At 39.2% G+C, this 22,833-nt stretch overlaps 3 protein-coding genes across 22 annotated transcripts in view; 2 read left to right on the top strand and 1 right to left on the bottom strand.

Moving 5' to 3' along the window:
- LOC135220022 (uncharacterized) overlaps positions 1–22,833 on the top strand; it is an 875,986-nt gene that overhangs the window by 159,423 nt on the left and 693,730 nt on the right. Inside the window, exon 1 of one of the 6 annotated variants that reach the window (XM_064257324.1) lies at positions 8,027–8,235. The exons of the other annotated variants lie outside the window; for them this stretch is intronic. The gene's annotated coding sequence lies outside the window, so the exon portion shown is untranslated. Of the gene's footprint in view, positions 1–8,026; positions 8,236–22,833 lie in introns of those variants that run through there. 6 annotated transcript variants of the gene reach the window in all.
- LOC135220025 (CD209 antigen-like protein E) overlaps positions 1–22,833 on the bottom strand; it is a 677,021-nt gene that overhangs the window by 328,268 nt on the left and 325,920 nt on the right. The gene's annotated exons all lie outside the window — the stretch shown is intronic.
- The window catches only part of LOC135220027 (CD209 antigen-like protein E), a 596,816-nt gene that overhangs the window by 293,413 nt on the left and 280,570 nt on the right, over positions 1–22,833 (top strand). The gene's annotated exons all lie outside the window — the stretch shown is intronic.

Below are 22,833 nucleotides of genomic sequence, written 5' to 3'. Positions count from 1 at the left end.
AGGCCCAGAGGAGAAGGAATGTCGACAGTCGTACGGAGGTTACGGAGAATCCCCACCGGTCAGGCGTCCCCTCGGCAGAATCTGTAGCGTCCAGACTGCCAAGGATCGCCATTGAAAGCATCCTAAAAGAGTGCTTTTCGTCATCCAATTCGTCTCCTCGCAGAAGTGGATGGACTTCCAACGAACTGTCGCGTCCGATTCAAGAGGAGTTGGAAAGCTCCGACGCTGGAGTCGAGCCCGGAACGTTTCCCGGACGATTCTCCCTACGAGAGGAAAAGAGCCAAGAGGACAATGTCTCGATCTCCTACTCCTTCCAGAGCGCATTCTCCTATTAATGAGAAAGAAAAGGAAGAAACCGCGACGGACATCCTACTTAAAATGCAGGAACAGATATCCTCATTAGTAGGAGTATTGAGAAAAGACCTTCCGAGGAGAAAGGAGGATTTTCTTCCTGTTAAGAGATCTCGTCCGACGGGCGTTCCGGACTCCAGACTCCTCTCATCTACTCCTCGTCCGAGAACAGAGATGAATAAGGAAAGACGGACGAAAACTAATAGGTTTGGGACGCCAGATACGGACAATGAAGAAGAGTGTCTGAGTCAGACAGAACCACCCAGGCGCTCGGCGCCAGAATTGGACGACTCGGACAGGCAAAAGTGTCCTACGCGGACGGCGCCAACCAGACTCAAACCCAATTACGCCAAGGATTTGCGGGACAACACTTATGACCAAAGCGCCCAGTTTGTTTGCCGATTTGCGGGACAACCTTTGGACAAACGCGGACCAAAGCCTTGGAATAGGACAAAACGTCGTGCGCAGGGGGCAAACTCCGGGGTCCGGGCGGCCAGGTGCCAGAAATGCGGGACAAGAACGGGTCGGACAGGCAGAAGTGTCGTACTGGAACGACACCAGCCAAGCGCCAAGTTCCATATGTGGACAGCTCGGACAGACGACACTGTCCGAGACAGACAGATATGTCCAAGCGCATGGAACGAACCAGACTTTCAGCAACTGTTAAGCACCAAGTGCCGAGATTTTCTTCAAGAGAACCATACGGAGAAATCAACCAGGAAACGTCTCTTTATAATTTGGACCAGGAACGGATTTCTCTGGACAGAGACGAAAGACGTCGCACAGGCGGCCGTCGTCCTGTTCACGATATGTCAATTTCTGGTGGAAACTTGCCGCAAGCACAGCTGTCTCCTGATAAGAATGCAAGACGTCGCATAGGCGGCCGTCATTCTTGTCAGGAGGACTTAGATGATGATGGGGTTCTTTCTCAGGATCAGCATTCGCCGGACAGTGACGCAAGATGTCGCACAGGCGGCCGTCGCCCTTGTCGGGAGGGAGCTGATCCTGCGAAGAGCCCTTCACCTTGCGAGAAGAGACGTTCTCCCTCGGCTAATAATGATTCTCCGTTGGAACTTGTATTGGAAGATGTCTCTAACACCGAAGATCAAAAAGGGGCTGGACTATCGGACTACAAAGCGTTGGCTGCGCTTTTGCTTCAGGAATTTGGAGATTCTTTTGATGTCCTGCCGCTCCTCCATCTCCTCGGTCGCTGTTCACGAGCACAAAAACCTCAAAGTCGTCCTCTTTCTTGAAGATGCGGCCGACAATTTCCATGAAGAAGGCTTTGCAGTCTTTTGGAAATTGGCTTAACTCCAGGAAGGAGGCGGGAAAGACTGTCTTTACCTGCCCTCCCTCCAGACTTTTTGGGAGGAGGGGTATCTGATATGAGACAGGTCTCGCCCTCCCAGCTTCTGCAGAGGCAGAATTTTCAACGCTGGTGGACGCGTCGAGGAGACAATCTCTATCTTCAGCCAAGACAACTTGGGGAATGTCTGAAATGGACCATCTCCTCAAGGGATTGTTCCATGTCTTGGAAGTTTTCAACTTTCTGGACTGGTCCCTTGGGGTGATGGCCAAGAGGACACAAGACAATGAACGACTGAGCCCCGATGTCCTTAATAGTATTTTGGCTTGTATGGACAAGGCAGTGCAAGACGGATCGGGGAAAGTGGCCTCCCTTTTCGGGGCGGGAATACTTAAGAAGAGAACTGTATTCAGTTCTTTTCTTACAAAAGCTGTCTCTCCGGTACAGAGGTCGTCCCTTCTGTACGCTCCTCTGTCTAACCAGCTTTTCCCTTCTCAGTTAGTGAGAGACATTTCTCACTCCACATTACTGAGAAGGCAACACAAGATCTGCTGGTTCAGTCAACCAAAAGGCCGAGGACAGCTGTTCCTGCCACGAAGAAGGCGACACGGAACCCAAAGCCGCCCTTTCGAGGGAGTTCGTCTTCTCGGTCCTCCTTTAAGAAGAGAGGAGCAGAAAGAAGAGGTAGGTCTTCTGCCTTTAGACCTACCAAGAAAAGCAAGTGAACCTCAAGTCCTCCAAACACTAGTAGGCACCAGACTTCTGAACTTTGCAGAAGAATGGGCGTCGAGAGGGGCGGACAACTGGTCCCTCTCAATAGTGAGGAGAGGATATCTCATCCCCTTCAGAGACAGGCCTCCCTTGACGTCTACTCCAAGGGAACTGTCGGCGAAGTACACGGACCCTGTCAAGAGAAAGACCCTTCTTCAACTAGTAGAACAAATGTTGGACAAGGAGGCCATAGAATTAGTAAAGGATCCACACTCTCAGGGCTTTTACGATCGACTGTTTCCTCGGGTACCAAAAAAAGCCGTTCGGGGGGGAGGGTTGGATGACCTTGGTCCTGGATGTGAGCGCACTTGAACCGATTTGTAGAGAAACAGAAGTTCTCTATGGAAACCTCCAACTCGGTTCTGGCGGCTCTGCGTCCAGGAGATTGGATGGCCTCCTTGGATCTACAAGACGCATATTTTCACGTCCCTCTGCATCCGTCATCGAGGAAATATCTACGTTTCATGATGCAGGGAAGGGTCTTTCAATTCAGGGCTATGTTGCTTTGGCCTGTTTACGGCTCCTCAAGTGTTTCACAGCCTGATGAGGAACGTAGCACGATGACTTCATCTGGAGGGGGTGTGAACATATCCCTCTATCTGGACGACTGGCTAATAAGGGCCAAATCAAAACAACAATGTTTGGAGGACTTGGAAACGACTTTGAATCTCGTTCACTCACTCGGACTGCTCATGAACCTCGAGAAGTCGCAGATGATCCCCAGCCAGGACATTGTCTATCTGGGGATTCAGATGGATTCTCGGGGTTTTCGAGCATTTTTCCATCGCAAGACAGAATTGCTCAAGGCTTGAAGAAAGTCTCAACCTTCCTAGGGAAAGAACGAAGCTCAGCGAGGGAATGGTTAAGTCTTCTGGGCACCCTTTCGTCGCTGGAGCAGTTCGTTTTCCTAGGGAGACTCAATCTGAGACCTCTGCAGTTTTACCTTCTACAAGAAATAAAATCACACCTGAGGTGGTGGTTAACCCCACTTCAAAAGAACGAAGGTATATCCCTTGCGATTCGGAACCCTCTCCTAGTGTTGTTTTCCGACGCCTCGGAAACGGGATGGGGAGCAACACTAGGAAAGAAGGAAGTGTCAGGAACCTGGACAGGAGAACAGGTGTCCTGGCATATAAATGTAAAGGAACTTATGGCAGTTCATCTAGCCTTGAAGAACTTCGAGTCGGAGGTCAGAGGCGTGGTAGTCCAGGTAAATTCGGACAATACCACAGCTCTGTCTTACATCCGAAAACAGGGGGGGACTCACTCGCTCACACTATACAAGATAGCGAGAGACCTCTTGATATGGGCAGAGGAACGAGGCATTGTTACTGTTGCAAAGGTTTGTAACAAGGAACCAAAAATGTCAGAGCAGACAGACTCAGCAGGAAGAACCAGGTCCTTCCAACAGAGTGGACCCTCCACTCTGAAGTCTGCCGAAAGCTCTGGTCCCTCTGGGGGAAGCCTCAGATAGACCTGTTCGCCACGTTCCTCTCCAGAAGGATGGAAAACTTTTGCTCCATTATCGAAGATCCCAGAGCAATAGCAATAGATGCCTTCTCATGGACTGGTCGGGCATAGATGCCTACGCTTTTCCCCCATTCAAGATTCTGGGGAAGTGTTAAGGAAGTTCCAGTTCCTCGGAGGGCGACGAAAACTGACACTCATCGCCCCATATTGGCCCCGCTCGAGACTGGTTCAGAGGTACTGGAATGGACGGTGGACTTCCCCAGATCTTCTTCCCATGAGGACAGATCTGCTCAAAACAACCCCACTTCGGAGAGATATCACGGAAACATCCACGATCTCTCCCTGACTGCCTTTCGACTATTGAAAGACTTGTCAGAGCGAGAGGCTTTTCTCGAAAAGCTGCAAGCGCAATTGCCAGAGCCCACAGATCCTCTACTCTGCGGGTCTATCAATCGAAGTGGGAAGTCTTCCGTAGATGGTGTAGGTCGAAGAAGCTGTCCTCTTCCAATACCTCTGTGACTGAAATTGCTGATTTCCTTCTCTTCTTCCTTAGAGAGGAATCACACTTAGCTGTTTTCAAACCATAAAAGATTATAGAAGCATGCTCTCAGCTGTATTTAGAAACAGGGGCCTCAACATAGAGGACAACAAGGATCTCCATGATTTGATACGATCCTTTGGCACTACAAAGTCTAAGTCCTCTATCACTCCAAGTTGGAATCTGGATGTGGTCCTCCAGTTTCTCTCTTCGGATACTTTCGAATCACCAAATAAGGCATCCTTTAGAGACCTCTCGAGAAAGTGCATTTTTCTCTTGGCCCTCACGACTGCCAAGAGGGTCAGTGAGTGAGATACATGCATTAGACTCTCGGGTAGGTTTTAGAGGAGATTCTGCTGTTGTCTCTTTCCAACCTCTGTTTCTGGCCAAGAATGAGAACCCTTCTAAACCGTGGCCCAGAAGTTTGAAATCAAGGGCCTCTCTCCCCTTGTGGGTAGAGAAGCAGAAAGGTCTCTGTCCGGTCAGAGCACTGAAGTTTTATCTGAAGAGAAAGAGTCAACTTCAGGGTTGTGATCAGAGCCTTATTGGTGGTGGCCGGTAAAGGAAACCCGAAGAGGCAAATGGTTCGGAAGAATGCAATTAGCATTCTTCGTGAGAAATGTGATAAACGGAGGCTCACATGAAATGCCAGGAGAAAGCATTTAAGCTGCTTAGGGTTAGAGCACACGAAGTCCGTCAATCTTGCAACTTCCCTAGCCTTTAATAGAAATTATGTCAATGAAAGACATATTAGCAGCAACATATTGGAGATGCAACTCGGTATTTGCCCCCCACTACTTAAAAGACGTCAGAGTGACTTATGAAAAGTGCTTTTCTCTTGGACCTTATGTATCAGCGGATACCGTGCTGGGACAGGGAGCTGGTACTGATCCTTAATTAATATTGTTTTTAATTAAAAAATAAAAAAATGGTTTGGTTTTGAGTTTTTATGGTCGTTTGAAAGGATGTTGGGGGATAACTCCTTTCATCGTAGTACTAACCCGGTATTAGGATCAGGTGATCGGGATCGGTGTTATGCTCCTTGATGATGCAATATGGCAAGGTGTTTTGTCATGTAAGTGGATAGGACCCCATTGACAAAGATCCTTAGGTTCTGTCGAGTAAGTGGATAAGACCCCATCGGCAGACCATCAAGAACTCTTAGCATGAGGTCACTACCTCGCTGAGGCTCTTGAGGCGATGTAAGCTCCTAGGCAGTAGCCATGAAGTCTTTCGCCGACACAGGTAGGAACCAAGGTTTCTTATATTTGTTACCTACAACGTATGTTGTTTTCCTGTCTATTCAGTAATTAGTTGTCTATTACCCTCCTCCAAAGGTGCCAATCAGCTAAGTATATATCTGCCAGGGAAGTTTAATGTATAAAAATGATATTGTCATGATACAATAAAGTTTTATACATACTTACCTGGCAGATATATACAATTAAATGGCCCACCCAGCCTCCCCTCAGGAGACAGGTGGAAGAGAAAATCTGTTTAGAAAATGGGAATGGTTCCTATTCCTGCCACCCAGCGGCAGTGGCGGTAGATCACCTGACCTGCCTGTACGTGTGCCGCGAAAATTCGATATTTCTGTCGGGGACGACGGAGTCATAGCTAGTATATATCTGCCAGGTAAGTATGTATAAAACCAAAACTTTATTGTATCATGACAATATCATTTTTAACTTGCTCTTTGATATTTTTATTTGGTTTACTTGATTTTCCTTTTTTAAACTTAAATAAAAACAATAAGGTCAATACACAGAGCCCCTCACGTTGCACCCTAACAAAATTTTTGTATGTCTGGATTATATGTAAAGTGATAATTCCTTCAGGGATGAGGGCTGAAGTGTACAGGTATGAATAACATGAAGTGATGATTAACTTTACGTAAAGAAATTTTTATCTTCCCTTAAACTCTCAGATTGTAGCCCTAATGCCCAGTGTACTGCTAATCAAGGATATTGCTACAATAGTGTGAGTAGCTACACATGCACAGGTACCATCTACGAACAAGGATGCGGGGAGGCTGCATGTCACTTGTATTAATGGTACGTCACTTAACATAACCTGGGTTCTGTTATCTTTAAATTTGGAATACCATTTCTCCCTTTTTTAGCCTATTCTCATTATTTTTCAAAAGCTCTGGCATCTGGAAATCGTTGTTTCACCATGCATTGTCTTGGCATTTCAGAGAGTACTGTTACACTCATGTTACATGAAATATTTCTTGGAAGATGCCTTGTAGACTTAGGTTATTTTGTTGTTGTACATAGTATATATAATGAAAAGTGAGTTGGCCTTCTAAATAATGCTTATTTTAATTCTCAAGAGACACTTGCAATCCACTGCGATGTTTAACATACAAAGCATGTTCTGAATTTCCAGGCACTTTTATAGTGCTATCAATTAGAAAGAATTTAGTGACTGTTTTCGAGTGTCATCCATGATATATATGCGATATCACTGTAAACTAGTAAATAGACTATTATTTTCAGCAATGGCATTCATAAATTTGTCATGATATGTTCTGAGATGTTCCTCAAGTGTTGGAAAGGTCAGCTAAATTTAGAATTTGTGAGCATATTATGTTTGTCTTTTGTAATAAATATACCATCATTTTTTCCCATAAACTACCTATGGCAAGTTTTTCCTCATTTATCAGTTTATATTACTTTATATTTTAGCTGAATTACTCTGTTTTTTGTGAAGAGTTTCATTTTGGCGGGTTCCTTGAAATGTATTTGCCACAGAGCAGCAGCAATGGCTTTTCATTCAGCATTTTCATTAACAACTAAAATCCAGTCATATTCAAGGATGACTATCTTAGGGAAATTAGCATGTAGTGACCGGTTAAGCCCAACTGAATAAAATCCTTGATGTATTCACAGTCTGTTCACCAAGCAGCGCCTGCCACCGACAATAATGGTTACTGCTACAGTGTGCTGTGCAGGCCACGTATGCAGTGGTTACCGTGTTTTCTGAAGGAAGTGCAGCGGGAACAAATTGTTTCCTGCTGCATTGAAGGTAAGAAAACAGCCTAGAGAAATGAATTTTTCTTTTAATTTTAATTTCTGGTTTCTTATTCAAAGATTTCAAGATTTTTCTTTTAGTTATATCCTAAATGTTGAGGAATATTGAACACTTCTGTGAACACTTCTGTCTCCTTCAGGTACAAAATTTCTAAATTTGTATTTAAAATCATGTTTCAGAACAGCAAATACTTTCCCCCTAAAGGGAAGTGGGAAGCTCTCATGCTTCTCTGTTTAATTGTCAAAAGACAGTGAAAAAAGGAAAACTGAAATATACTACTTTATTTTGCTCATAATAATTGGCATACTAATTCTCAGTAGTGACTGACACAAACTGTGATGTTTATATAATACACTTTACTGATCTTTCAGAATTTAGTCATTCAAGACCATCCAAGTAACATTATCACGAGTTCATTTTATTTAGAAGGGATTATTATTATCATAATTTACACAGAAATATTTGAAGAGTTTACCATGATTATTGTATGAATCTATATCATCATTATCAATCTATTCATTAAAAATCTTTATAAGGTTTTCACATATTCTTATGAATGGTCTACTATATCACCTGTTGCAGTGTAACAGTGAATAAATCTAACTGAATGAATTGTTTCTTGAAGAATTCACAGCTTGTGGAAATGACAGCACATGCACAGCTCAAGGGGGTTACTGCTACAATGAATTAAGTGGCCAAGTATGAAATGACATCATTGATGCAACACTGTGCTCTAGTGCAAGATGCAGCTGCTGCCTTCCTCGTGACTTTCCCTCAGATGTATTTTCATGATTTTTCCTCTGTTTTTATTGACGTTATTCTTTCGACTTTTTCTCTTGACACCATATTAAAGAGCAAATATTTTTTCATTTTGGAAGACTAGAAATGGAATGTTTTTCCCTCTGTAAAGAAATTTTTTCCAAAGATAAGTGAATCTTGAAGAACCTCTGTCCTTATAATGAAAAATATGAAAATCTAAATATATCAGAACAGGCAAATATTTTCCATTTAACAGAGAGACAGCTGGATGCTTGTCTGGCCAACTGTCAGAAATGATTAGAGGAAGGTTAAAATGTGCAGTTGTTCATTATTCATAATGACTGATTTAATTTCAATAGATGCCTAACACTACCCCAAATATTTAATATGTTGTTCCTTCCATATTCTATAATCTTTGTTATATTTTGCATTTCTGATACTGAAAGATTTTTATGGTTGCCATTGTGCTAAACTAAAAACTGCATTGAATGCCAGTCATACCTGAGAGGACAGTTTTGAGATGGTAGTCAAAGCCTAGTCATGCTACTACCATCCGAAGCTTAGAGCAAGGTACTATTTTCATTGTGCATATTCACATGGGGCCAGTGAGAAAACTTTTGGCCACAGGCTGTGTATCAGAAAATGTAAACTGAGTTTAGTACCCTTGAATTATCAATTACTCAAAGAAAAATTTAATACATATCTACACATCCTTTTATTATTATGGAGTGGATATTATTAATCTTATTTCATTGGGGAAATGGGAATTTATATGCTGGCAGACCTTACACTGTGGTTCTTCAGACAGCAGTTGAGAAAGGGAGGGGTAATTCTTAGTGAGGGTATCCTTACAGGCAGACTTTGGGAGTCATTATACGGTATTCCCTCATAGCGTGTTGGTATTGGAGAGGTGAGTTGTGGTTATACTGATTAAGGAATGGTGGCATCTCTTCTCAGGCCCAGCATTTGTTATAATTGTTAATGAGATGCTGCTAATGGCGGGGTTTTGGTTTTCATGAGGTATGGGGCACTCCTCTGATCCTTATAAGGTCAACTGTTGTGTCTTCTTCCACAGACATTACATGAGTCAAGAGGATATTTTATAGGACTGTCTGTCCTTCTTGTAGTTAGTGTTTGTATAGCCTCTATGAAACAGTCATGTGGTCCTTTCGCCCTCCTTGGGGACAAAGCTCTCCTTATGGTACCACTTGTCGATGGTATTCCTTGTCACTTGTCAAGCTGTGATAGCAATAAAAAATCTCATATTTTTCTATACCCATTTTTCCATCATAAATAAGATACATAATTACTCCCTTATGCCATTCACCTTTTGTAAATGATAGCATAAAACTACTGCAATGTTAGGTTAATAAGTGATCTTCTGTTAGCTTCTGTATGGTTTGGTTGCTGTACATAGGAACTTGCTGTGCTGAGAAAGCATTGTTTAAGCTTGATGGCATGCAAACTACCATTCTTTTCAATAAAGTATACCTTAAAATAGGGCTTATGCATAAGAAATTATTATTATTTATTAATTTTTTTTTTTTTTTGGTCTATCAGTCCTCCAATTCGACTGGGTGGTATTTATAGTGTGGGGTTCCAGGTTGCATCCTGCATCCTTAGGAGTCCATCACTTTTCTTACTATGAGCGCTGTTTCTAGGAGCACACTCTTCTGAATGAGTCATGGAGCTACTTTAGCCTCTAGTTTTTCTAGATTCCTTTTCGGGGATCTTGGGATCGTGCCTAGTGTTCCTATGGTTATGGGTACAATTTCCACTGACATATCCCATATCCTTCTTATTTCTATTTCCAGGTCTTGATACTTATTCATTTTTTCCCTCTCTTTCTCTTTCAAACTCTGGTGTCCCATGGTATTGCAACCTAAATGAGTTATACTTTCTCTTGATTTTTGTCAATCAACATCATGTCTGGTCTATTTGCATGTATCACCCTATCGTTCTGATACCATAGTCCCAGAGGATCTTTGCTTGATCGTTTTCTATCACTCCTTCAGGTTGGTGCTCGTACCACTTATTACTGCAAGGTAGCTGATGTTTCTTGCACAGGCTCCAGTGGAGAGCTTTTGCCACTGAATCATGCCTCTTTTTGTACTGGTTCTGTGCAAGTGCCGGACATTCGTTTGCTATGTGGTTTATGGTCTCATTTTTTTGTATTGCACTTCCTACATATGGCGCCCTGGCAGTGGATTAGGTCGTCAATGGACTGGTTAAGCAACATTGGGGCTGGTCAGTCGTTGGATGGGTAACCACTCTCCTCGGCATTGATTCCGTGGGAAAGGATCTTTACCATAATTTCCTCAGTCTACTTCAGCCTGTAAATGAAGTACCTTATTCCTGATGGGTTAGGGTCCAGCTATGGGTTAAATAGCAAAACTCAGCAATGATGGAAAGAAATGAAGGATTAAAAGACAACGATGTAAATGGAACCTCTGGCAACAGAGGAGCTTTGTCCGGCAAGCAAGGTATTCAGCCCAGTTTGAAAGGGGAAGACGGTTAGGTACTTTGAGGTCGTCATCCAGCAACTGACCACCACAAGAACAGTAACCAACAGCCTGAGACTGGAGCTACAGAAGCAAACCAGAGGAAGAATAAATGGGACAAGAGAAGAAAATAAGGAAAATATGGATATGCTACATCAGAAGTCAACAGCTGAGAGAGGATATAGAAGAAAGTTGGTCAAACATCTGGAATGAGAGGAATAACCCCCCACCCCCCAAAACAGAACAGAGACTGGCAGACCAAAATAAAAAACATAAAGAAAAAGAAACTGGCTCTCCCCAACAGAAAGAGAAGAAATGGAAAGGGAAATGACACACGACCATGAATTACAAGAAGACGAACTGAGAGACGATGCCACAGAAGACGACAGGGATGATGAGGTATCAAACAACGACACATGAAGAAACGCCGACTAAGTAACAGAGAGGATGGAATGGGTAGAAAAGATTAGACAATGGATGGAGCCAGATACAGAGAGAACAAACATCCCCTCCATGAAAGCCTACAACACCAAGAAATTAAAGGAGAAAATAAGTGAGGTCAATGAAATAATGGAATAATACACACCACCAGTATCACAGAAAATAAATAACTTGGCATATGCAGGAGCAAGATTTGTAGCAGAACTGATAGAGATACGAAGACCAACACCACCAACACAACCAACCCAACAGAAACCAAAACAGCAACCGCCTTGCAAAAGGCACCTGAAAAGCAAATCATGGTGATGAGATCTGACTTGAGTAAACTGAAAAGAGATGGCAGAAAATAGGCTAAGAAGCAAGAAAACAAGGGAGGAACTCAACGAGAAATACAAAGTACAAGAGAGGGGACTAAATAACACAATAGAAGATGTAAAACAGAGGCTTAAGGCCAAAGCACATAAGATCCAATGGTGACATGAACAGGAATCAAGGGATACCAACAGAACAAACTATTTGGAACCAACCAGTAAAGACTATACAGCCAACTAAGAGGGGAAGACAACCACCAAGAAATCCCTGAAGTCGAACCAAGTAAGAGATCTGGGAAAACATATGGAACAATCTGGTATCACACAACAAACATGCAACATGGCTCCAGGAAGTCAGGAAGTAGAAACAGGGAGAATAAAACAAGATTCACAGAGCTCACAACAGACACAGTCAGACACCAACTAAAGAAAATGCCAAACTGTAAAGCCCCAGGTCCCGATGAAGTCCATGGATACTGTCTCTAAAACTTCAAGACCCTACACCCACGAATAGCAGAACAACTCCAGCATTGTATCACAAATCACCATGCGCCCAAATGGATGACCACAGGAGGAACATCCTTTGTACAAAGAGGCAAGAGTAAGGTAAATATAGCCAGTAACTACAGGCCTATCACCTGCTTACAGATAATGTGGAAGTTACTAACAGGTATTGTCAGTGAAAGGCTATACAACTACCTAGAGGAGACAAGCACCATCCCCACGAACAGAAAGGCTGCCAGCGGAGGGAAGTGTAAGGGCACAAAAGACCAGCTCCTGATAGACAAAATGGTAATGAAGAACAGTAGGAGAAGGAAAACCAACCTAAGCATAGCATGGATTGACTAAAAGAAAGCCTTCGACATGATACCACACACATGGCTAATAGAATGCCTGAAAACTTTTTTTTATTTTTATTAAAAAAAATAAAAAACAAAAAAACAGGGATTCTGGTGGCTGGTATGTCAGAGTTCTGTGTTCGTGCAGGGTTCGTTGTCTGGTAAACTGTATACTGCACTGGTATAAAGGAAGCCTGAATGACTGGCCTTATTCAAGGGGGTTTTGTCTCCTGGAATGCTGGTATAACTATTCGTGGCCAGGTAGGGTTTGTCATCATGTATTCATGCTGGTATTTTTTTCTATTATTCTTCTTTTGTTGACATGTTTTGACCTCCTCAAAGGTCAGCATCAGGACAAGTTAGCACAGGAACTGACTGAAGAATCCGTTGTCTTTTGGTCGTATATAAGTGTTCGTGGCCAGGTAGGGTTTGTCATCATTGTATTCATGCTGGTATTTTTTTCTAGCTCTGCTAGTATTATTCTTCTTTGTTGACATGTTTTGACCTCCTCAAAGGTCAGCATCAGGACAAGTTAGCACAGGAACTGAAGAATCAGTGTCTTTTTGGTCGTATTTATAGTGGTTCAGCTCAGGCGAAGTCTAGGATCCCGCACGGATGGTCGCAGTTCTTCTCGATTGTGAGTGCTCAGGTGTACCTGGGGATGACCGCTGGAATTCCTTACATCCTGTAGATGTTCCTGATTGGCTGGCTTGTTTGTGGGACTATTCACAGTCATCCTCTTGGTGACAGTAGGAAGGAGAAAAGTTTCATTTGTAATGTTCTAGTTCGGCTTATTATGGCTGAGTCTGTGAGTCATTTTCGCACTACCTTACACTCTGGTTGATGTAGCAAGACTGCTTCTCACGACCGTGGTTGACCCACCACCAAACTCATTCTGGCAACTACCCAAACAATTGAACAACTGACAATCGTTAGTTAGAAGCTATTACACGTATAGTACTTACGAACTAATACATGAAATAACGAAACACAAAGCTTTTCCCTACTAAATGCAAATACAACAAAACATAATACCTTCCTTTCATAAAATACACATTTCCACTTGGTACTGATGCTTTATTGCCCGAGCATGAGGTATACAATGACAGGTACGGATGGACATGTAGTACCTGGGTCAGGTCGACAGAGGTCCGAACGCTGAGGCTGACAATTTGTTTGTTTACAGACAATTAAATGATATGCACAGACGTAGTCTGTGTACACATGATTATTGTATTGGCGGAAAGCCCAAAGAATTCTACATAGACTGATATACATAGGGATCTTACCAAGCCGTTGAATGATAATAAAAACATTGGAAAGACGTCAGCTTTACAATATATGTAAAGATACATTACAACCCGCGGTAAAGTACAGTCTCTCTTGTAGGGATGCACCGATACCAAATTTTTGGCCGATACCGATACCAACTTTTAAAGTCAATACCAATACCAATATCTGTTACCTCCATATTACTGTTATTTAGGAGAATATGTATTGTTACTAAAATCATTCTTGTCAAAAGTTGAAAGGTCATATAATAGGGTTATATGAACTCCACGTGTCTAATTCCAAGCTGCAACAGTAGCAGTAAAGTAACTAATTGCACCATTCACATATACCATACCTGTACTGCACATCTTAAAATAGTGCCCATCTCCAAGAGAATGGCAGTGACTCATTGCTGATAGAGGTAGACACAACCATAGTTAATTAAAATTAGAATTACAATAATAAATTAAATACACTGTACAGTATTAAGATACCAACTGTTTTTAAAAGATAAACAATGAACCTATATACAATCATATGCCTATATATAGTTTGTTTGGTGGGTGGGCTTTGTTTAATATATATACATATTAGGAAACCTAGAAGGGTTTTAAATTTCTATACTAATGACAAAAGTATCAGCTGGTGGCCAGAAATTCACCGATACCGATACCTGGGCACATCCCTACTCTCTTGTCAAAGTTTCGACACCCAGGAACACCTGAGCACTCGCTCTCAAGAAGAACTGCGACCATTCTTGCGGGATCCTAGACTTCGCTTGAGACTGGCTCAGCCAATGAGAAATCGGCACCTGAGCTGAGCCACTAAAAATACCCACCACCAAGACACTGCTTCTCCACAGTTCCTCTTCGCTAACTCTTCCAGATGATGACATTCGACCGATTGTCGAAACGTGTCAACAAAAGAAGAAGAATACCAGCAGAACTAGGAAAAATACCAGCCAAAATACCCGACGATGAACCCTGACTGGCAACGACCAGTTATACCAGCATACCAGTCGACGAATCCTGCTTAAACAAGGACTCTGATAAACCAGCCACCAGAATCCCTGGTTTTTTCTTTTTTAAATAAAGATAAAAAAGCATTCCTACATACTTTTTGTTAAATGCCAGTATGAATATTGGCCAGTTATTAAATAATATTGCTGAGCCAGAGAAGCTATTGATAAAGAACAGAAAAAAGTTACCTCATATAAAATTAATTTGCTAAACAGCAGCCAATTTGTTCAAAATTTATATCATAATATGTTTGAAAGAGGGTCTTCTTCCAAGATATATTATTATTATTATTGTTATTATTATTATTATTATTATTATATTATTATTATTATTATATTATTATTATTATTATTATAGTGGCAGTCACATAATCATACTCAAAGCAGAGGACTTTTTGCATTGTAGCCTAGTCTTTTTCAGTTAGTACAGCAGTCTTCTTTTGAACCCTATGATATTTTACTTTCAGCTCCAGGCTCAGGATCTTCTGAATCAGAATCTTCAGAAACTGGATCTGCAGAAAATCAATTTTCAGGAATGGGATCTTCAGGAACAGGGTCTTCAGAAGTGCAATCTTCAGAGGCAGAATTTTCCAATCCAAGTCGGCCTCTTCTTCATCCTGTTCATATTCCTATTCGAGGAAGACCAGCTTTTCTTCGTAGACAATAAATATCAACATAGGTTGTTGGACATGATTTAAGATGGCTGTTGTGACTCTTGACGTAAGATGGTTATACCTACTCTGATTGAAATTGGCTATAGTTAATCCACTGAACGTTCTAAAAAGAATCACAGGCTTTTAGAAAAAAATGGTTTGTTAACTCCTAAACATATTATAACCTTTGTATCTTTTCCTCAAAATTGCTTATAAGGTTAATTATGTGCCTTTTTGCTTTGGTTCATCAAAATTGGAGAGTAAGTTCTGCAAATAAATTTTCAAAATTCCTTGGCTTTTTATTTGCATTTATCACAAGTATTTGTTGATTTCAAGGTAGGTTGCAAAGCATAAAAATCCACAGCTTCAACAAAAATAGGATTACTTGACAGAAAAGGTCCAGCTAAACCACACAAGGTCTGAGTTCTTAAGCCTCGGGAAAAACAAGTCTTGTTTCATTAATATGAGGCTTAGAAACCTACTGATGACCGGCTGTCAATTGACCAAACTCGAGAAATAGTAGATAGATAAGCTTTTTAAATTGATCACATTATCTTTACAAACATTATATACGTTACTTATTTTTGCTCCAAATACAGATAGAGTCAGGAATAATAGAATAAAAACCTTTCATTGCATAACCATTGTGAATGTGGAAAGAAACTGGGCACCTGTATGCAAGATGCTACTGAACAAATAGCAAATTTTGAACCATAATCATCACTAGCAGCCAGCCCATGAGACCGAATTATAGCCAGTTAAAAAGGAAAATTCATTCTGCCTCCAACAGTATAGAAACTTGTTGCAATGCAATTTTGCAATAAAGTAGACTCCTCCCTATATGCGGTTCAGGATTCGCGGCTTCACCGATTTGCAGAACTTTCTGTGGAACACATTATTCGCAGAAAATTCGCTAATTTGCGGAATTTTCACTAATTGTATTTTCATATAATTTTTGCAAATGCTTTTTTAGTGATAAAACTATTAAAATAGTCATTTATAAACAAGTGTTTTTGGAGGGGCGTGAAGTATTTGCGGATTTTAGTAATTCCCGGGGGCCTTGTAGTACCTGTCCCCAGGAAATATGGAGCCTGTGTAATATTTGTGAATAATAGCCCAAAATACTAATGCATTATACCAACCTGAAGGAAAAGTCCACTTTAGCCCAAAAATCTGTCTGGTTTTACCCATAGGGTTTTAGCAAAATTTTCATTGATTGTAACATCCTGCTTCCTGCAAATTGCTATATACAGGCAGTCCCCGGGTTACAACGGTGTCGGCTTACGACGCTTGTCAATAGACGTTATTTCCAGGGTTACTGGGAGATGAAATATGACACCAAAAATGCAAAATAATCAATATTTGAATGTTTTTTTAATGAAAAATGCCATAAGAATGCAGTTTACATAGTTTTCAATGCACCCAAAGCATTAAAAGTAAGGTTTTCTTAGGATTTTTGACGATTTTTCGGCTTACGACGCGTCTCAAGAACGGAACCCCCGTCGTAACCCAGGGTGACTGCCTGATATGATAACTTTTAATTGTAATGTGGTCGGGTAGTCTGAAAAAATTGCATTATTCCTCGAAGAGTAAATTCATATACCGTACAGTAAGCTCTCAGTTATCCATATCTTCATTATCCAGAACTCAACCCCAAAGATATATACTGCATAACACATAAATTGCTGATGGTTGACAATGCTGTGCAGCCTCAGGAAAATGTTGGTAACAGTGCTTACACTCAAAAACAGACTGAGAAAGGTTTAGGGATGGAAGAGGCCTGGTGAAGTTTGCGAGGTAGGTCAGATGGCTGGTTGCCATTGAAGGGAAGGGCAGTAAGGCTGTGTAGAGGAACTCATTCAGAGAGGGGGTTGTTTTGGAATGTGGTTGGAGCTGGGAGAAGTTTTCCTGGCTGAGGGGGAGTGGATGGGGATGCAGTGTTGGATGGTTGAAGAGGAAGGCAGACATATAATGTGCTAGAGCTTCTTTTGTTTTGTGTTCTTATGTTTATGACTTTTCCAGTTTCTATTAAAGGATTTGTACAATACTGTATTGTAACAAAACAAAATAAAAGGAAGAAAGTTATTCAGTATACAAAGAGACAGACAGAGAACAACAGTTGAGATATCGATTATGTTGAAAGCTGAATAGCAGTAAATACACAATGCTCCTTTAGTTTTTTTATTTTAAATTTAAGCTACTCATTTATATTTTTACTGTACTTTCACGTGTGTAGGGTACGTACATAGCCACACTTATTCGCTGGTGTTAGTGGGGCCAAAATGCATACATGATGTTGAGACAATAATGTTGACATTGGTGAAATGCCACTAGTAGATGTAAACACATCAACTCACACACACACACACACACACACACAGAGGCATACAAGTAAAGTTTCCATGATATTATGAGGTAAAATGAAACATCATTAATTCCAATAAAACGGAAAATTATCTACTGTTTAGCAGTGTTCTTAAAATGAATTTACTTTGGACACTCGTCATTGAGAAATTACATATGTATTAAAGAGGGTGTTTTGTACAAGCAGTTTCCATAAGGCATAATAAGTAGAACAAGTGAAATATGCCATATATCCCCGTTTATCACTCGATCTCTCATATCATACAAACCTAAAAAAAATTCTTCCCTAAAGAGATTTTCTTCCCATATCTTTGTGTATCATGTGAGTTGCATTATTGATAATCCCAGATAACAGGCTAACCTCCTTTCTTCAGTAATTCCATCTTGTTAAATAAATGAAAGAGAAAAATAAAATCAAAATTAAAGGCTTCTAAAAGCAAAATAAAACACTTGCTATTATTATTGTTATTATTATTATTATACAGAAGATGAACCTTATGTAAAAGGAACAAGTCCACAGAGGCCAACGACTTGAAATTCAAGCCTTCAAAGAATATGATGTTATTTAGAAAGAAGTAACAGAAGGTAATGAAAAATACACAAAGAAGAGATCCCTTATTAAAAAAATAAATTAACAAATTAATAAACAGATGAAAAATGTGAGTAAATTATTAGAATACATGGAGAATTGTGCTAGTGTTGTAATGCATTGTATCTTTGCTTGAATTTCTTTAACTCCAGTTGCACGACATCCTCAGGGAGACTATTCCACAGTCCAACAGTGTTAAAGTGAAAGTCCTCCTGGGCCTCTGTCTGTAGGCTCATAGGGCTGGAGCTTATTTCTGGTTTCTTTGGCCGACAGCCAGTGGGGAAAGGTCCCAATGCCTAGTTTTTCAGACTGCTAGGTTGGCGGGCCACCAGGTTTATGCAATGGTGCCATCCAAGCCATCAGTTGGCAGTAGGATATGAAACCTGGTCCTCTCGACTGGTAGGTGAGAATCTTGCCACTGTGCCACCACGGCGAAAACAGTGAGAGGAATAAACGACGTCTATAACTGAAAAGTTTGACAACAAGGCACATTTACTGTATATGAAGTTTTGCAAACTTTTAGAAAATGTTGCTATATCTAGATTCCAGCATGCAGATTTAGCTAGAAGTTACATCACCATTAGCAAGGCATAACACAACTGATATATATATATATATATATATATATATATATATATATACATTACATATATATCTATAAATATGGATTTATATATATAATATATATATACATATATCTATATATATATTATATATGTATATATATGTATATATATATATAAATAAATAAATATATATAATATATATAGATATTCTATTATATATATTATATATATATATATATATATAATATATATATATATATATATATATAAGATATATAAGTATGTATATATATATATATATATATATATTATATATTATATATATATATATATATATATATATATATATATATATATTATATAATATATATATATATTATATATATAATATATATATATATAATAATATAATATATATAAATAAAGGTTTTTTGCCACGAAGGAAAAAAATGAAAAAGCGAGATAGCCGAGTACTTTCAGTCCTATTCGGACCCTTTACTGAGGCACACTGATTTTACAAAGAACACCATAGTCAAAAGAAGGCTTAATATACAAACTGACACTACCAGATTAGCCATAAGGGCGATTTTCACTCTACAGAGAGGAGGAGTCGCCATAGGCTAGCCACACCTTGAAGGATACCCGCAGTAAACAAGTGATTCTTCCAGAAAACAGTACATTTTGAAAACAACACGGGAGCATATACAATTTAATATCATGAATTTTTACACAAATTTTCCCAACAAAAATTATTATTAATGAAAAGACGAAAGAAAATATAAATATATATATATCGAGCAAGAGAAAGAGAGAGAGAGAGAGAGAAAGAAATAATAACTATATACATGTGGGACTAATTTATTAGTTGTTCATTTATGAGCTTTTTGATAACATAAATCAATTAAATGAGGTGGGTAGCAGAGGTAGTTTCCTATCTTTTTTATGTATTCTATTTCTTGGTCCAGATATTGTGGACTCGTGATACGCAAAGCGTGTAGGAACATAGAAGAAAAAATTGAAATTTTAATATTAAGATGGTGGCCAGAATAAAAATGTACATATGTTCAATTATTTGTGGGTTTTCTATAAATACTGAATTTGCATTGGAAAGATTCTCTATGTATTAATACATCTAGGAAAGGGATGACATTGTTATTTTCAATTTCAACAGTGAATTTTATGGATGGCACTAAATTATTAAATTTAGACAGTAAATCATTTACATCGATACCACCAGGTAAGACTACTAAGATATCATCGACTTATCGGTACCATTTTAAGGGGATAAGTGTGATATTCGGGAGGTGGTGTCTCTCAAAAAATTCCATATATAAGTTTGAAAGGAGAGGTGATAAAGGGTTACCCATGGCCATACCAAATATTTGTTAGTAATATTCTCCATTAAAAATAAATCTGCAATCACAAATACATAACTTAATTAAGGAAATTATGTGACTAACGGACATAGGCAATTCATGCAGTACAAGTTCATTACTTAAATATTCTAGCACAGAGTCAATAGGGACTTTTGTAAACAAAGAACATACATCAAAACTGACAAAAATATCGCTAGGGTTTAGTACAATGTTATTTAATTTTTCCACAAGATCAAGAGAATTCCGGATGTGTGAATTAGATACAGTTCCTAGTAGCGGGGATAACAGTTTAGTAAGATACGTATTTAGATAGTTTATAAGCAATTAATCCTACAGTACTAATAATTGGGCGCATAGGTTTGTTTTCCTTATGAGTTTTGACTAGGCCATATAAATAAGGTAATGAGGGACACTTTACAGTTAACTGACACAAAAGTTCTTTTTTATCTTTAAGAATTTGTTTGATATTGATGTTAAAGTTTTTTATTACTTGGTCCAACAGATTTTTTGCGAGTTTTTTGTAAGTTATTTCATCCTCTAGTAAAGTATGCATGCGTGATATGTAGTCAGTTTTGTCAAGAACCACTAAACTATTGGATTTATCAGCCTTGGTAATGTGTAAGCTATTATCATTCTTCAATTTATGTTATCAAAAAGCTCATAAAAAGTTTTATAATGTTGCTATTAATGAAAAAGAAATGCCTAAAATTGTACTTAGCTTACCTTATTTTCGTGGATTTGAAACCATAAAATCAATATTTAAATCGTTTAATGTTAATGTAGTGTTCTCTTATAACAATACCATTAAAGATATGCTAATTAAGAATAGTCCCGTAACAAATAACAACATCATTTACAAAATTCCTTGTAAGGATTGCCCATCGTTTTACGTTGGTCAGTCTAGTAAAAATTTATGTGTTCGGATCAAGCAGCATATGTATTCAGTTAGAACAGCCCAGACTTCAAAATAATGCACTGTTTATCCATCTGAGTGAAAAATCTCATTGTATTAATTGGGGTGATACCTCGGTAATTGCTAGATCTAATGATTATGTTTCAAGAAATTTACTGGAATCGGCAATTATACAAATCACTAATAAAAAAAACCTAAATCTTAGTCTGGGAATGTACCATTTGGACCCATATATTTGTAAGATGTTTATGAAGGACCTCAAAATAAATGAACAACTAATAAATTAGTCCCATATGTATATAGTTATTATTTCTTTCTCTCTCTCTCTCTCTCTCTCTCTCTCTCTCTCTCTGGTTCGATATTCTCTCTCCCTCTTTCTCTTGCTCGATATATATATATTTATATTTTCTTTCGTCTTTTCATTAATAATAATTTTTGTTGGGAAAATTTGTGTAAAAATTCATGATATTAAATTGTATATGCTCCCGTGTTGTTTTCAAAATGTACTGTTTTTCTGGAAGAATCACTTGTTTACTGCGGGTATCCTTCAAGGTGTGGCTAGCCTATGGCGACTCCTCCTCTCTGTAGAGTGAAAAATCGCCCTTATGGCTAATCTGGTAGTGTCAGTTTGTATATTAAGCCTTCTTTTGACTATGGTGTTCTTTGTAAAATCAGTGTGCCTCAGTAAAGGGTCCGAATAGGACCGAAAGTACTCGCCTATCTCGCTTTTTCATTTTTTTCCTTCGTGGCAAAAAAACCTTTATTTATACATAGCATCACGTTTTATATACTTCGTGATCAAGTTATTCATATATATATATATATATATATATATATATATATATATATATATATAGATATATATATATAATATATATATATATCTATTTTTAAGGAGAAAGCAAATGTGTCTCTGTGAATTGTAAACTTCAGCTTTCTTTGCTTAGAGACAAGAGAGGGCCTTCCTTGAAGGCTTGCTGAAATGAAAGAATTGAACTGATGATTATGCATTGTGAGGCCAGAGAAGCTCGGGGTTGCTATGCGATTTTTGAGGTGTCCGGATATGTGCATGAGCTTGTGCGTGTAATGATGGGTCCAACCACCTGACACTGGAGGGAAAGCACACTCTCCTGAGAAAAGCGATAAGGACGGTTTGGAGGACTCAGAGTCAAGAAAGCCCATCGAAGGTAGGGACACATCAAAAGATTAGAAAAGTTGCTTTTGAAAAGAAAGAAGTGTAATGTGAAAAGAAAAGGAAGTGTAATGTGAAAAGAAAGACGTGTAATGTGAAAGAAAGAAGTGTAAAATGTGAAAAGAAAAAGTGTAAATGTGTATTCATTTATTATACTTAATTATGCGTTGGGGAATAAATGGATATGTCTCTTTGTTCAGATGGTTCATGGCATTATACTAGAGAATGGGATTCTCTGAAAGACTTGACTATTTAAATGTAGTAATTAATAATTTGGGAGTTTGGGGTTGATTACTTAGTCTAATTCAGGAGAATAGAATGACAATTTACAGTCTTTTGTAGGTCAGACTTAGTTCTTAATGTTACGTTTTTTTTAATCACTTTGTTCCATATCATGTTCAGCTAGTTGGGGGAAAAAAAAAGTATATTTTTTGTATTTATGAGAATTCATTACCCTAGCTTTATCCTAGCTTGACATTGTTTGCAGAGAGATAGTCAGCAACTAAAGGTAAGAGAGTTGTCACTTGTTTTATTTTTGATTAACCAGTGCCAAATAGTCAAATATGC

Source organism: Macrobrachium nipponense, chromosome 1, assembly GCF_015104395.2.
Source record: "Macrobrachium nipponense isolate FS-2020 chromosome 1, ASM1510439v2, whole genome shotgun sequence".
Taxonomy (NCBI): Eukaryota; Metazoa; Arthropoda; class Malacostraca; order Decapoda; family Palaemonidae; genus Macrobrachium; species Macrobrachium nipponense.
Note: the sequence above shows the minus strand (reverse complement) of the source record. Positions and strands in the feature narration are given on the sequence as shown.